General features: G+C 39.2%; 1 protein-coding gene across 1 annotated transcript in view; it reads left to right on the top strand.

Moving 5' to 3' along the window:
* The window catches only part of astn1 (astrotactin 1), a gene marked incomplete at both ends in the record, with an annotated part of 359,967 nt that overhangs the window by 97,105 nt on the left and 247,017 nt on the right, over positions 1 to 15,845 (top strand). The gene's annotated exons all lie outside the window — the stretch shown is intronic.

Raw genomic sequence — 15,845 nt, 5'->3', positions numbered from 1 at the left:
GTATTGATCTATAATATATATATATATATATATATATATATATATATATATATATATATATATATATATATATATATATATATATTCTTTTTTTTTTTAAACAAACAAACCTGATGAGCACATCCCATTTTGTTAACAGCAATACAATATGTAATACTACTCTGGTGTCCTTTTTGTTAATGCCATTAGTTTGAACTATTTGCTTGAACTTCAAACTTGTAATTATTTATTTCTGTGTACTTGGGGGTCAAAAGGCAAATGCAGCATTTTCACGTTAGGTTGATGACTTAACTCTTCTCAAAAGGGGGGGGTAATGTAGGGTGTTCATTTTTGTGGAGTAAAGCCTCAGAGTGGGCTTTTCACGTATCATCCATTGATACCTGTTAAAACTATTGCAAATATATGTGCTCTAGACCTTTGTAGCACCCAAAATGTCCACAGATGCTATGATGATAATTGAAGGAGAAATATAAAAAAAACAAGACATTACTTTGTCAGACAAATCATATATGAAAGTGCTGTGTTCACATTTAGTTTCACCTGACTGCCAGGAACAAAAGAAAAAGTAATTACAAGTTTGATGTTAGAGCACATTGTTTTTACCTGGCATGACAGAAATGAAAAGGACAACAAACTCAGTCAAGCAGAAATTCAAATAAAAGATGTGTGTTCCAGTTTCAAGGCTTGAGTATGTGACAAGTGCAAGTAGATGCAGTGTGTGATGTTGCAGTGCAGAAATGAGTTTGACTCGTGGCTGAGAGAGAGAAATGGAGCAGACACAAAACTCACCTTACATGTCCTGCAGAGCTCTGGGCCCAGGTGCTTCTCATCTCGCAGGTAACCTCTCTTTGTAACCAAGGAGACAGAGGTTATTAGCACACTCAGTGAGGGGTTGTCACACTGCACAAAGCGCATTACTGACACTTAAGTGTGAAAGGTGAGGTGTGGGATTGAACTCAAATCTTTTTAAAGCAGTTGGCTGAGGAAACAACAAATGCTCTCAATTAATTTAGCTTCCCAGTTTATATACAAAGGATTGGATGTCTGGGGTTGCATGCACTCAGCAAGAGTAACGCCAAATGATAAAGGAAATAAAATTGAAAGAGAAGAGCTCACATTTTTTACAGTGGTTGCAGTGGCTCTAATCTTTGCACCAGAATTGTGTGTGGATGTGGAGTTTCAGCCATTGAGTGTTGAATTGTAGCATGTTTCAAAGATGCATCAGATATTCAGATATGCATCTGTTTTAGTATCATATATAAATTTGATCAGCATCCACGATGAAAAGTCCGATCGTCATTGGAAGATCGGATGTGTCGCATATGGGCAGAAGAGCAAATTGACCTACATTGTCAAAACTATATTTCTTTCCTACATCTGCTGCATATTTTCTTATCTTATCAACCATCACTTTTTCTTCTCACAAGTCACACATGTAAAACGTTTACCTCTGTGTTGTCTAACATTTTCTCCCATGTTCTAAATTGGCATCCATCCCAGCTTTGTTCTTCTGGGTTTGGCTTCTGCTCCGGGGGGAGTTTTCACTGAACTGAGTAGACGCCAGAGTGGAGTCTACAATTCAAATCTTCTGCATATATCATTTCTCCACATCTACTGTCACCTGTACTGTTTAACAAGAGGACAAGCATAATAGCCAGAAATAAAAACAATACTTTGGTTTCATCAAATAGAATCCACATACTTTTCATTGATTGATTGATTGAGTCATTCATTCATTCATTCATTCATTCAAACTGGATTAACTTCCCGTCAGAAGCACCTTTGGAGTCCTCCCTAAAGGCCTAAAAGCCATATTTTAAAAACACGCATAGCTACAAATAGTTAAGAAATCACAGAAGAGGCAGAACTTCATTCAAAATTTGACCTCCAACTCAAATTGATCGTTTAACCTACCTCGGACTTCAAGATTTAATTCAGAGCAATTTTGAGTTTGAGTGCAGAAGATCAAAACTTGAAAGGTTACGAAATACTTTCATTAGAAAACGTGAATTTTAATTTCAGTTTGACTTTTAGTTGCTTTGTTGTGGCCACAGACACACGCAACTCACCCAGCGTAATTGCAAACAGATCTGTGTAGAGTTGAGAGAAAGTTCATTGCACATTACACATGAATTGTCGATGGAGTGGAAATAATATTTTTCTATAAAAACAAGCCCTGAAGTGAAGGTATTGTGTCGTTTAACTGGCTGCAGGATTGTGATCAATGTACAGCCATGCACATCTTTTATCTCTGGCTGTTCATCTCCCACAGTTCTGCTGCCAACACGGAGTCGCAGTGAGTCAGTGAATGCCACCGCAGGTTTAATCATTGACAACATCATGAATGCCCTTTGGAAAAATCCCAAGGACCCCGAGACATTTTCAAGGTGTTGGACAAAAGTTATCAATATAACAGGAATAGATACAAGACAAAGTTATAAAAGTTAAATCAGGATACATGAAGCCTTTGCAGGACAGCGAAGATAAACAAGGTGATATATATTCTTATTATCCTCAGAGATGGGTGCTCTTTGAGCAATAAATAAATAACAGTCCTGGGTGTGAATGTGGTGTGGATGTGAAACCTCAAACTCGGGATGCAACGATACCACTTTTTTCCAAAACAAGTACTGCAGGAATACTTGCATTTGAGTATTTACCGATACCGAGTACTTACATTTACTTAAAATGGCTTTTTTTATGGCACTGACACTATACTGTAACAAAACATTGCATGCTTGGCTCCTTTAACAGACGAGCTGCTTGACCAGCATGCCTGAGAGAGCGAGCGTGCTTATGCGGAGCGGGTTTAGCACGAAGCTGTACATAAAATTAAATGGCAAATAAATACAACAAGTGTTCGTCTTTAAACCGTGGGTACATCCACACGACAAGCAAAACATTTTTTCTCCCCAGCCTTCTCCAAAAACCCTCCGTCTACACCTCACGATGAACACGGCTCAACACGAAGCTTCAGGGCATGCCGGGCCTTTATGGGATGCTGTGACTTAGCTTTTATGCAGCTCGACAGGACCTTGTGGTCCGTGATTGTTGTGGTCATTTGATGACTTGCGGACAGCGTCGGGGGCAAGAGGGAGACGACTACATCATCTTTTTTCCACAGATGATAGTTTTTGCCGATTTTGCCATCCACACCCCTGGGAATTGGACGGTACGAGCCGGCGTTTGAAAATTTCCCAACTCTGGGACCCGTGTCACAAAAACCCAACAGTTTTCACACTTCTAAAGCACCGCCTCATGTGGATGATATTTCATTTCATTTCCGAAAAACAGCACGTTTAGGTTAACCGGTTTCATGGTGTGGATGGCCCCTGAGTTCCATGTCCTGCTTTCCACTGGTTGTGATGCGGGGGAGTTAACCTCTCCCCATTGCCCGCCCGACATTGTTTCCATGTCTTGCAGCGACGTGCCGTAAACCACGCTATTATGTGTTCAGTGCGTCTTCCTACATAACAAGCTTTTGGACGCCACCAGTTGATTAACCTTTTATTTATGTACACACTGAACAGCTGCGGTCCACTGCAGGTTAACTCACGCACACACACACACACACACACACACACACACACACACACACACACACACACACACACACACACACACACACACACACACACACACACACACACACACACACACACACACACACACACACACACACACACACACACACACACACACACACACACACACGCGCTACAGTACCCACGATGCCTTGTGTCTGTCTCAACTACGGCAGCCCGAGCAGGTCTAAATGGTGGCAGATTTATGAGTAAGAGTACTCATGCCTGGTATCGAACCGATACTGGTATCGATATCGGTACATCCCTTACCTCAAACCCATCTTTTCTTTCATCGTTGTTGTCTTTTTACAAACAATTGTTGGGGTTTATCCCTCCATATTCTTACTGATATCAATCTTTGATGCTTGATTAATCTCCACCTAAATGTTATCATCATCACAATCTCTCACATCTTCCCATGTTCACCTCTGTCTTGCTCAAGCTTTGATATTGTTGCAGCCGCACTGTGTGAAGAGAGATTGAGAAACACAGGAAATGAAGAGAGGGAGAGAGGTTGCAGTTGATGAAATAGAGAGACATTATCGTATTATGATAAACAAGCAAAAAAGCGGGCTACGACATTTTCAAAATGTCATTTTAGAAATTTTCAGTTGACCTCAAAGCATAATTCACTTTCCTTAACAGTTGGCTGCACATATGCCCAGTTAAAAACATTTTGGTGGTGTTATTCACTACAAAGAGACTCTGGAAATAAATGTAGTTTCCGGTGAAAGAAAAAGTACATCATTTCTCATAGTCTTTGCCAGTCTATCTGGACATATTTTAATCATAAAGCTACACCACATCTGCATCCATTCTGCCAGACAGTCATTTTAATTATATTTCATTTATGATAATTGGAAACCCCAAATAACTGTTGGGAAATTTTGCTGCCTTGTTTTTAAAAGCACATTTATTACTTTCTACCCTTTTTTTCCCAAACCTAGACTGTTTTCGTGTTCACTTGCAGCCGCCGTAGCTTTTCTGCACAGCAAAAGGTGTTCAAATAGGAAGAGCAGTGCTGAGAAACAACATTCAAGGAATTCCCTTTATCAATAATAGACAGTGAGAACAGAGACTGAATGCTGCAATACATCTAACTCAAGGTGGCTCTGGGCACCACTAGCAACTCCAAATGGCAAAGCTGGAATATTAAAAACACCACTGCCGAGAAGTCGAGCAACAAGCTCGCAGGGAACGATGAACTGCACAAGGATGTTTACAGCCTGAGCTTGTCTATCAAGCATTTTATTACACTGATCAAAGACCTGAAAGGTCTAAAGATGCCTTCCCTGCAGAGCCAAAAGCAATTCTCTCATTCATGTTCATACACTAACTGTGTTGGGGGTCCATGCATATGGGGATTATTGCAGGAAATATAGGGTTATATACAGTTAAGAACTTTCAAGCATGCATTCATTGTGATTGCTTTGGAAAGTGCCTGACATCCAGAGGGTATTCTGCGAGTGGCGAAAGATCATGGTCAGTTATGAAAACATGCATTTGAACTGTTCCACAGCCAAGGTAGGATCCACACTCTTCCTCCTTTGTTTTAAGTTCGACTATCAGATAAAGTTCTTTTTGGAGATGATGTCCTCCAGGCAGTGTCGCTTCCAGCATTCACTGGAACAGTTCACTACTGAGTGTCAAGTGGTTGGACTCTGATCAGGACCTCCATATCCGAGTCCATGGTTCTCTCATGGAAAGGAATGGCATGCCCTCTCTTGGTAGAGGAGGGAGCACCTTCCCCAAGTACAGGAGTTCAACCATCTTGGGGTCTTATTCACGAGTGGTGGTAGGAGGGGCTGTGAGTTCGGCCACAGGTCCGGAGGGGCAGCCGCAATAATGCAGTGACTGTATGGGACTACTGTGGTGAAGATCCAGCTGAGCTGTAAAGCAAAGCTCTTTGTTTACCGGTTCCTCTACATTCCCGCCCTCACCTATGGTCATGAACTTTGGGTAGTTCATTTCTCCCTTGAGAAGTGCAGCGGGCACGTCAGACTGGGAAGAGGCCCCGAGGTCGACCCAGGACTTGCCTCAGAGATTACATCTCTTGTTTGGTCTTGGAGTGGCTTGAGGGCCCTCTAGAAAAGTTGGAGGAAATTGTGGGAGGACAATGATTTCTGGGCTTCTTTGCTTTTTATAATGCCACCATGGCTTCCAATGGACTAAGTAGGAAGGAGGCTGGTTAGATAGATAGAAATTTAAACTGTAAAAAGGAATGATTGAGTTTCTAATAAGTTCTGTATGTTAAAATCAAGTTAGATATATTAAGTAAGGTAATTATGTTCATATCAAGAACTTTGAAGAGGACATGAATAAGGAGAAGATGAAAATGATGATCAGCAAATATGTACCTATACTTAGTGTTCCCAGCGCGAGTTGGCGAAACCTTTAAACTTGCTTGGGAAGAGGCTGAACGATTTTGTCTCATCCTTTCAGCAGACAAAAATAGGGAAAAAGTTCAAGCTCCAGAAATGAAATACCCACCCCCCCACCCCCACCCCACCCCACCCCAAGTTCAGAGGGATTATTTTAGGATCTTTTTTAGTTTTAGTTTTGAAATCCTGTTGCATTATGAAATATGTCATGCAGCTTCAACAGTTGCTTGTTTCTTAGTAATTCATTATTGAAACTGGACTGTCTAATGCTATTGAGCAGCCGTGTATCGGATCGTAGTTGGTCTCTAATCTGTATGTGTCGACCCGCTTCATAGATGAACAGCAGCCACAAATTCAAACATATTTGAATTAATACTAATTCTGTAGTAAAGCATAACTGAGTACTCGTGTTAGTATCAGAAATAAGGCCTCTTTTTTAAGAGTTCAGTACACTGTGCACCTGACTTCTAGTAGTATTTTTGCAAAAAAAAAAAAAAAAATAGGTTAGGAATTTCAGTTTCATATCCTGGAATTGTATTTTTTTTTTTTTTTTTTTGGCAAAGACAGAGTCCCTTGTAGTCAAGCTACAACTTTGAAAAGTGTATTTTTGTCTGAAGAGTTGTCTGGAGGCCCTGACTGCTTATTGTCCTCAAGTAGTCTCTCCACTGGTCTCGGTGTCTTTGTTTTGTTTCTTTTTTGACAGCAGCTGAGAGTCTGGACAAGCCCCCGTTCTGCTGTGTTCTCACTTTGTGCCAGCCAGTCTCTTGACACCACAGCTCCAGACTCAGACCAAGAAAGGAAGAACCCCCCTCATAATTATTTTACTTGCATTTTATTTATTTGGGCTTGAGGAGTACACATGCAGGCAAAGAAAATTATTTGTGCATTCGTTACAATTGTTCCGTCACTGGCATCAGCGTAGTGTATGAAAGAAGCTATTTGGTCCTAAACACACACACACACACACACACACACACACACACACACACACACACACACACACACACACACACACACACACACACACACACACACACACACACACACACACCTCTCTTAAAATTTGAGTGCTTCCAGATACATATTAGTATTCTCTGAAGCCAGCTGCATAGAAATGAGGCTGTCTAAGCAGGCAATTAGATCTGCTTCATGCAGTTTGGAGTCGCTGTTGTTGGTGTTTCCAGTCAACTATCTTCATCTTTGTGATAAAATATGCACAGACAGAGCTTTTGTTGTCCTCTGTGGACAATTTCTATGTGCATATGTGAGGCAGAAGCAGGTAAGGTAATGACTCTTTCTTTTTTGTGCTGAAGAGGTCTCACTCCATATGCCAGCGCCTTTAATGGACTCCAGAGTGACTTATAAAACAACGAGAAGTACCAAAGTTGCCAAATGGGAGAAAGCGATGTCAGAATGAATGAAAGGAGTGGGCCCGAACCTGCGGGATCCCATCAGTATTTCATGTTTTTTTTTTTTTATTGCTGAGTGGGTGCAGAATTTATTCCCTAATTAGGTTTAGAACCTATAATATAATTAAGTCAATGTTGTTTGAATTGGTGGATAAGGTTAATGCTGCATTACAATTATTAAACTTATGTGTTATGTGTCATAATATGGTGAGAGCGACGGTTTGTCAACAGATTTTTTTCGTCATGGGTTGGCCATATATTGGCTCATGGTTATGTTCAAAGGTTGTTAGAAGGTTAATTTATTTATAGCATTGCTATTCACTGTAGTCATCTTGTTCCTTATAATAACAATTGTATTAACCATTCCCTCTGTTCAGAATTAAACTACCGGTACTCTTTTGTAAGTGTAATTTTGAATAACTCACACTTCATTTCATTAACTCAAACCACTATGACATATGAAAGCTAAGGAACATATTTGGATACATTTGCAAATCTAACAAAAACATTCCATGTGTCCATGATCAACTAACCAGTTGATGTTCATGGACATAGAGACAATAGCAGACACTTAGTTTGTAAACCCAACTGGAATCCAGTCACAGAGGTATCCAGTTGTATTCTGTACTTGCTTTATCTATTTTAGTGTTTTGGGGCCTATCCCACTTGGCATTGAGCAACACGCTCAATACAAGCTGGCAAAATCACCCATTAATAAACTCGTACTTTTAGTCAGTCTGGAGTCAAAGAGTAGGGGGCATTATGCTCACATGTCATTGAGCTGAAAAGCTACAAAGCAAGAAAAGGCAAACATCTTGACCAGTATTTAAACTCCTAGGCAGTGTTTGTATTCCAATTCAACGGAATCGATGAAATTGGGCCTGTGTTGTTCCTGCAGTAGCATAATGACTAGATTAATAATATTATCTACGTAGTATGGGCGTGTCACTACAATTCACAACGTGTAGTTTAAAAGGCAGTTGTAAATTGACTCGGCACACTAAGTCCACCACCAAGGCTCATCTCGTGACAACAGTGGCCAATGCATAGTTGCATAGAACAGAGATTACTCTCTTTGACGTCTCCAACATTGTTGGCGGCCATCCTTTCTGACTTTCATCAGAGAACAGCACTAAAGCCCACTGGTCCTTCGTCCAGCATAAATACACCTTGGCCCACGCAATATGAGCCTGGGCCTCATACTTGGCCTGCTGGTGTGGTCAGGTACCCCTGCAGGTCTCGCACTGAGACCAAGCTGATGTCAACAGTTTCCAATGGTCCGACGTGACACTTGGTCCCTCTCGCCTCTCTTGAATGTGTCTGGAGTTAGTGGCATCCATCATCCGGTTTTACAGGGCACCGTTCACAAGGAAGCGGTCATCAGTGTGGGATGTGACCCAACGACATCCACTTCATGCATTTCTGTGACTTTTCCAGTCTCTCTGAATCACTGTTGCAACCTTCTGTTGACACTTTAAACTCAGTGACCACTTCAATCAAAAAACACCCTGTTTGAAGTCTCACAATGGTGAGGTACTGTTGAGCAATTCGCTCAGTGTTGTCTTGGTCTCATGATGTCAAAATATGAATAACTTTATGCGCAGGACTGTTTAAATACCAATTCTAAATGTACCAGGAAATGCATTGGTCCATTCACAGATCAAACATCTGTTGATCCTAGTTAAAATTAGTCTGTCATGTATTTGCAGCTTTTGGATGCACTTTATCGTTGTGAATGAAAGGTCTATAACTAGAACTGGAAGCAGCATGCTAATGACAATGCCTCAAAAGCTGTCTGTGTCTGGATCTCCCCTCTGTGTAGCTCTTTGGTCCCCAGGTATAAAACCTGGCTTGTCACATCTTGTTCTATAGAGTCTTTTTACATCCCCGGAATTTAATTAAAACAAAGAGCAGAAGATGTTGCCAGATTATTATTCTAAGCTCTTCACAGACTCACAAGAATGGTTTTGATGGGGCTGGTTTTTGGTTGTCACTGCACTAATGTTCAAACTGTGTCTTCACATTGAAAACTTATGACGAGTGGCAACCTTGCCTTAAACGCATTAGTTCTTCTGATAAGACATAAAGAAAATCAATGACTTGATCTCTGCTCAAAAGGACTTTGGATGGTTGAGCTTTGCTGAACAATATTGATCCTGCTTTCTTTTAACACCTTGCATGTTTGCTCTGCACTGCTGGCAGGTTATTAAAACATGCATGCAGGAGTACATTCTCTTTTGGGATGTTTTACAAAAACTGTCACAGGGAGAGCCAATATAAATAAAACATAATTTTAAGAAATAGCCTGCACTGCTAGATGGGATCATCTACCCTGAGTGTTTGGCTCTAAATGTATTGTAAACACATTTTGTTAATTGTGCATTTTCTTGTATTAAGTATTATATATAAGTTACTCCAGCTGCCAAAACTTAAGCTGCAAGTTGCTACAACAAAAAAGGTGTGAGTTGCAGGCTAGCAGCTGTCTCTTGGTACTGCGGAGCCCTCAAATACTGAATTCATTCCTTCATATTAATATCACATGTTTTCAGATCTAGTGCATTTGTCCCCCTTGTGATACTGATTTTTTTTCCCCCCTCTTCAGTCACAATGCTACTGGGCATTGAGCACTGCTTCATCAAAACTAAATGTAGTCTCTTGGATTTCATGCAGTGTGGTTTTTATCTTGAACAGAAACACATGGGTGTGCAATGAATTATTCATGTCTACCTGTCAAACTGTGTTGTTTTCATTGACGTCTATTAAAAATTTAAGTAACTCCTTCATAATAGTGCAGAATTTGTTTTTTGGCTTAGTGGAAATGCATGATTCGCATATTTACAAGTTGGATATTTAGAAAATGATTCCATATTTTTACTCTGCATAATCCAATATACCTTTTTGATTTATAATTTTTTTTTTTAATAAATTCATGAATTCTCCATTGCAACTCAAATCCCAAATAGTCTGGGACAATGTCTCAACATTTAAATAAAATTAGGATCCCATAATATAAATAGAAATGTGATTACATTGCACCAAAAACCAAGTTGTGTTTCCTTTGTTGTCGACGAGAAGGGATGCAACACAGTCGCGACATAATTCAGTTGATTGAGTCCCGCTTAAGCTTAGAGTTCCTTTATGTGTGGAGTGTGCATGTCGAATTCTGTGTGGGATGTCTCAGGTTTTCTTGGATTTCCTTGCACAGTCCAAAAACATGCTTTTATGGCTCTGAGCCAAGTACATCTTCATACATAGTCAAATGAGTTCAGCTCCAACAACTCATGACCCTGAGTTGGATATGCTTGTATAGAAGACGGCAGGACGTTGTCCCATTTTAGTCTCATGTAGATTCACTGTCGACCAAAACCTGGTCTTCATTATGCCATGGTGTCGTGATGGATGCTGTCCAATGAGTCATATGCATCTCCTTTCACTGCTTCTCTTTCTGTTTTAACCACGTCACACTGGTTTTTGTTCACATTGCTTTCCAAACATGTATTGCTGACATTTGATCCGATATTAGCATCTTGTTTTAGAAATTAGATATCTTACATTCAATGTCTGATTTCCTTTAATATGTATATGTGTATATACTATATATATATATATACACACACACCACCGGGACCTTTTTGAAATTGGGGATGTATGGAAAAATATACATGTCCAAACCTGTACTCTGAACTTAATTTGATCTTATTGTGTTAAGACACAGCAGAAAGTAAAAGAAAACACACACACAAAAAAAATAAACCGTACAAACAAACAAACAAAAGCCTTACGGTTTGAGTAGCAATCAGTTTAATGTAAGTTTTATTTTCTGTTTTGAAGAAATATTTTCAAATGCCATTTCTGACCCGCTGGTGTTGTTTTATTCAAGAATCATTAAGATTGACAAAGCAGTTATCTCTTATGTGAATTGTTTCCTTAGCGGCTCGTCTCGAGTTCAATGCTCTCGTTGTTTCTGTTGCTGTGACATTCTTATCCTCTCCACTTGTTTGCGTGTCCACTTCTTCTGCCATGGAACTTGTCATTCTGTTGCTGTTACCATTATCTCCGGCACCCCTCCATATTTACAGAGCACTCAACATAATCATGTTCCTTCGGCTCATGGAGAGATACTGCCGTACGCTGTGTATGCTGGGTTGCGAGTGCACATTTGGAGTACCCTGCCTAGTGTTTACCACAGCACCTTTAGTTCCTTTTAGCAAACACTGACAAATACCCGCTGTGTGAGACCGAGCCTTAATTCCTCAGGAGACACTTTTTTTTCTATTGCTTTCTGTGAGCCAAGCAGGGACATGTCATCACATTACCTGTGCAGTCCTGGGAGGAATCCTGAAGGAAACCGAGGACTGCAGTAGAATTGAATCACATATAAGCCGAGCCTGTGAGACCGGTGATATCATGGGTTTGGATTCTCGATAGCATTTCAAAGAAGACTAATCAGCGAATTCCCCTTGCTTTGTGAAACCTTAAATTTCAATATGTGATAATCATTTTTTAATCTCATTTTCACTTTGATCATGTGCCGTGGGTGTTATTTCAGTGAACGTCAGCCTCATACCAATGATAGGTCATCATACATTACTGATAAAAGCTGTAAAGTACATCTAAACTGCCTCTCAATATGTGGATATTCTTCAGATACATCAAAGTGAATCGTGCTGTTGCACTTTGAACTGCTCTAAGTAATTCTAGTGTGAATGGATTACATTGTACCCAACACTTCTTTTCTTTATGGCTAAAAGCTGTCCTTGACAGCTCTGCTTCACTCAGGGTTCAAGATTCTTTTTATTTTCCATATGTGTATTGACACACATCTGTTTTTGAAAAATGGTTTATATAGCTTCATACAGTGGTGAAAAACTTGCATAATATTAAAAAAAAATAAATAAAGAAGAAGCATCTTTGGACTCTATTTGGAGAATCACTCAGAGGCTTCATTTCATAAGGCTCTGAACCAGAAACTATGTTTAGAAGATCTTTGAAGTACTGGCGATGTGTTTGAGTTGATCTCATCATGAAAATAGATGTGTAAGATTGAAGTTTATGTTCAGTTCACTGCAAAACGAACAAACAATAAAGTAATCACTTTTGAATTTGAACCCTGGAATGATTCAAATGAAAAATACACCTTGACAGGTTCAGTTTGTTGAAAATGAAAAAAAACTAAAAACAAACACCCTCCCCAAAAAACAACTAGCAAGAGTGACAACTGAGATTCTTAACTCTATTTGTAGGTTGGCAATCTTTAGTTGTAAATAATAGATAAAATATAACAACTCCAGCCCTCTCTCAATTACTCATTTATTCCCTGCCTTTTTGACAGGACTGTGAACACAGTGAATGGAATAATTGCAAATAGATCGTTAGAATGAAGCAGTCAACTGTGAGAGCTGAGGTCAACTGACCATGAACACACATTTTCTCAGATATGACTTTTTTTTCTGTAGCCTACAGCTAACATGCAGTCTGCAACAGTGAAAAACAATAAATAAATTCAATTAAGGAGCAGTATTGTTTTGAGGCGATGGCTAATGTTGATGGCAGCTCACGGAAGTACTTGAGAATGTTGACATGCTGATGTTCTAGGAGGACGTGTGTTATCTCCAGAACCATAGAGATTGAGACCATAGACTTCAGACAGCATGATCTATGAATCCTGACTCTTTGTCATTAAATGTGAAGATATTTTATCTTCTGTGAACTCCATCAAAGGTCACAGAATTTCTTTTGCTCAAAGCGAACATCTTAACTTCATCAAAATCTTGGAGGTAATATATTACTTGAAGTCGCCAAGACTCAAGTAGAAATATTCAGCATTGGACATCAATTGGATTCTGTGTTGAATATCTTCAACAAGCATTATTAAGCTTTTCAACCTGACCTTTTCATTTTTAATTATTGGTTGTGCAAAATGAGCAATTAAAGTTTAGCACTTAATTTCCAGTCTTTTGACATCGTCTAATTAAACCATTTTATCAACCATCACTGAGAAAATTGGTGAACTCAGTCATTATGATCATACTTTTAATATCCAGTGGTTTCAGCGTACACGTCCCAAAAACCGTGACTCCCGAGCCAAAGGAGCACTGCTGCTACTAAGGTCTGATCAAAGGCTACATCTTTCTTTTTTAGCCAACTTCCTGGATGAAAGGACAATATAAATACTCCCACAAAACTGATCCATTTTTATAAATATGATTCTTTCTAGATGTGACAGTTTCTCAATACCAGGTGATTTTTTTAATATCCACGTTTGTTGCTCTGACATTTGTGCCCAAGCTTTTTTCAAACTGGTTGAAAACTTCTGCTCCGTGATTTGTTTTCACTACCACTGAGACCGACGTTTTAAAAGTAGACGTTCTGGTTCTCGACCTGGTGTCCAGACACTACTTGGTGGGTGCCAGAGATCAAAACGGGACTGAGGGCTGAGAGGGGTTCTCAAAATCTAATTTGCGCACCATAAAACTGGCTCTAAAAAGGAACATTTCTGCTTGTTTGCAAAGTGTTACTTTTTCAACAATTTATTCTAATGAGTGGCTGAATATTAGGTTTTTGCAAAGCTTCATGATAAGCTATTCATTTAAGTTTATTAAAGCAGAATCTTGTTGGACTGGAAGTGCCCACTCTTGAGGTAAAACCTACAAAAGAGATCAGAAATGGAACTTTGATTTCATTTCGAAGTTCTCTTGCTTTCTTCGATATGTTTTGGTGAACCGGACTGAATAAGGGTCCACAGCCTTTAATGAAAACTATATCCTTCACACTGTTTCCCAAATTAGGACCATGTTGTTAAACGGTACGTTCCATCTTTGAGAAGGGAGGGGCTGCCTCGGCGATTCTAACATCTCACCCTAAAGTGGGCTGAAGAAGCTGAATTCTTACTGGAAATTGTAACCGATTGCCCAGTATCCATCATTTGCTTCCCATTACATTTGAAAAGGACCACATCTGGCTTGTTTTATTGATGTTTGGCAAAACATGGAGTTTGAACACACTGTCATACCTGTCTCGGTTGTTCGTTAAATTAAAAGTGTTGAGCTTGAAACCCTTCCCAACTTCCAGCTGATGAGGACACAGCAATTATTATTTATTCATTGTAACATTGAAGTGTCTCTTGCAGAAATGCAGCATATTACCAACTGTTTGTCCTTGGCTACATCCTTTTGTAAGATTCTTTGAAGTGAGCTTGCTCTGGTACATAACAAATGTATTGTAGTATTGTCGTATGGCAAAGAAACAGTTACAGGGCTTTGTAAATGTTGCCATTCTGTCTCAAAAAGACTAACAAGCTCTCCATACAAAAATCATGCATTCAGGGCTTCAAACGCAGTTCATTTCTGAGAAGACTTTGTTCCTTTTGAAAAGTGGTAACAATCAGAAAGTAGGCTTTCTAAAGCGAAGGACGATTACCTCCTGAGACACCGTAAGCAGGAAAAACATTTCAACGTGTGTTTTATATAGAAGGTTTTCCCTTTGAGCTTGCACTTCACTCACTGTAATAAAGTGACTTGAATATAGTATTTTCTTTCTTCAGGTTTGGTTAATTTACCTAAATACCCATTTGAATGTGGTTAACGACTGTTATATAATTTGCTGTCGAAGATATCAGGATTTTTTTTTAAAATTTGAACCAATTTCAAATTAATGTCATGAATTTTGGACAAATTAAACAACTTGAGGTGGATGGATTGCCGTCTTGAATGCTCAGCAGATTGTAGCATAAATATGTTGATGACGTAGATGGTTTGGCTTCTGTTCTAAATAACTTTTTCAGTAATTGTTATAAGAGTGATCATAATCTTCTTTTCAGGGTTAACTTGAATAAATCAAATCTCATGTTTACAGTCTGTAATTGGTCCCTTAATAGGTGGGTGTGTATTCTGACTATCTAACAACAAAATCACACATTAGACATCAGATCCTGCAGCAGTGCCAAAAGCGGCAGAACTTTTAAATAACAAACGTTGCTTTGGAAAATAAATTAGAATGCACAAGTGCTCTGAACTGTTCTAAACAAGTTAAATAACACAGTTTTACCTTTTTGGTTGTTGTTGTTTTGACAGACTAGTAAAATAATCATAATTAAGGCCACATTAAAGGAAGTTGTACTTGTTTAACTCGGAAATATTACAGTATTTGATATGTTTGAAGCTGCAGTTTCCAGAAACTCAAAAGGCCTACTGGGTTCATCAGATATAGCTTATGTTTGCTGATTTTTTTGATTTGGCCTGTGAGGAACCCTTAGTGCCTTTGTTCATTTCTGCTTTGACAATTTTATATACTCTTTAAATACTAAACTATAAAACCATAATGGTCAATATAATTGTTGTGTTTTCAATTTTATACTTTTTTTAGCTTCTTGTCTTGCTCATTTCACCCCATTAAGCTTTATAGCAAACATTATTGCTATTAGTGTTGGTAGAAGAGTTTTATGAAGATCTACAGGTCTGAGAGGCTGCTGT

Source organism: Blennius ocellaris, assembly GCF_963422515.1.
Source record: "Blennius ocellaris genome assembly, chromosome: 10".
NCBI lineage: Eukaryota > Metazoa > Chordata > Actinopteri > Blenniiformes > Blenniidae > Blennius > Blennius ocellaris.
The sequence above is the reverse complement of the archived record's forward strand: the minus strand, read 5'-3'. Positions and strand labels throughout refer to the sequence as shown.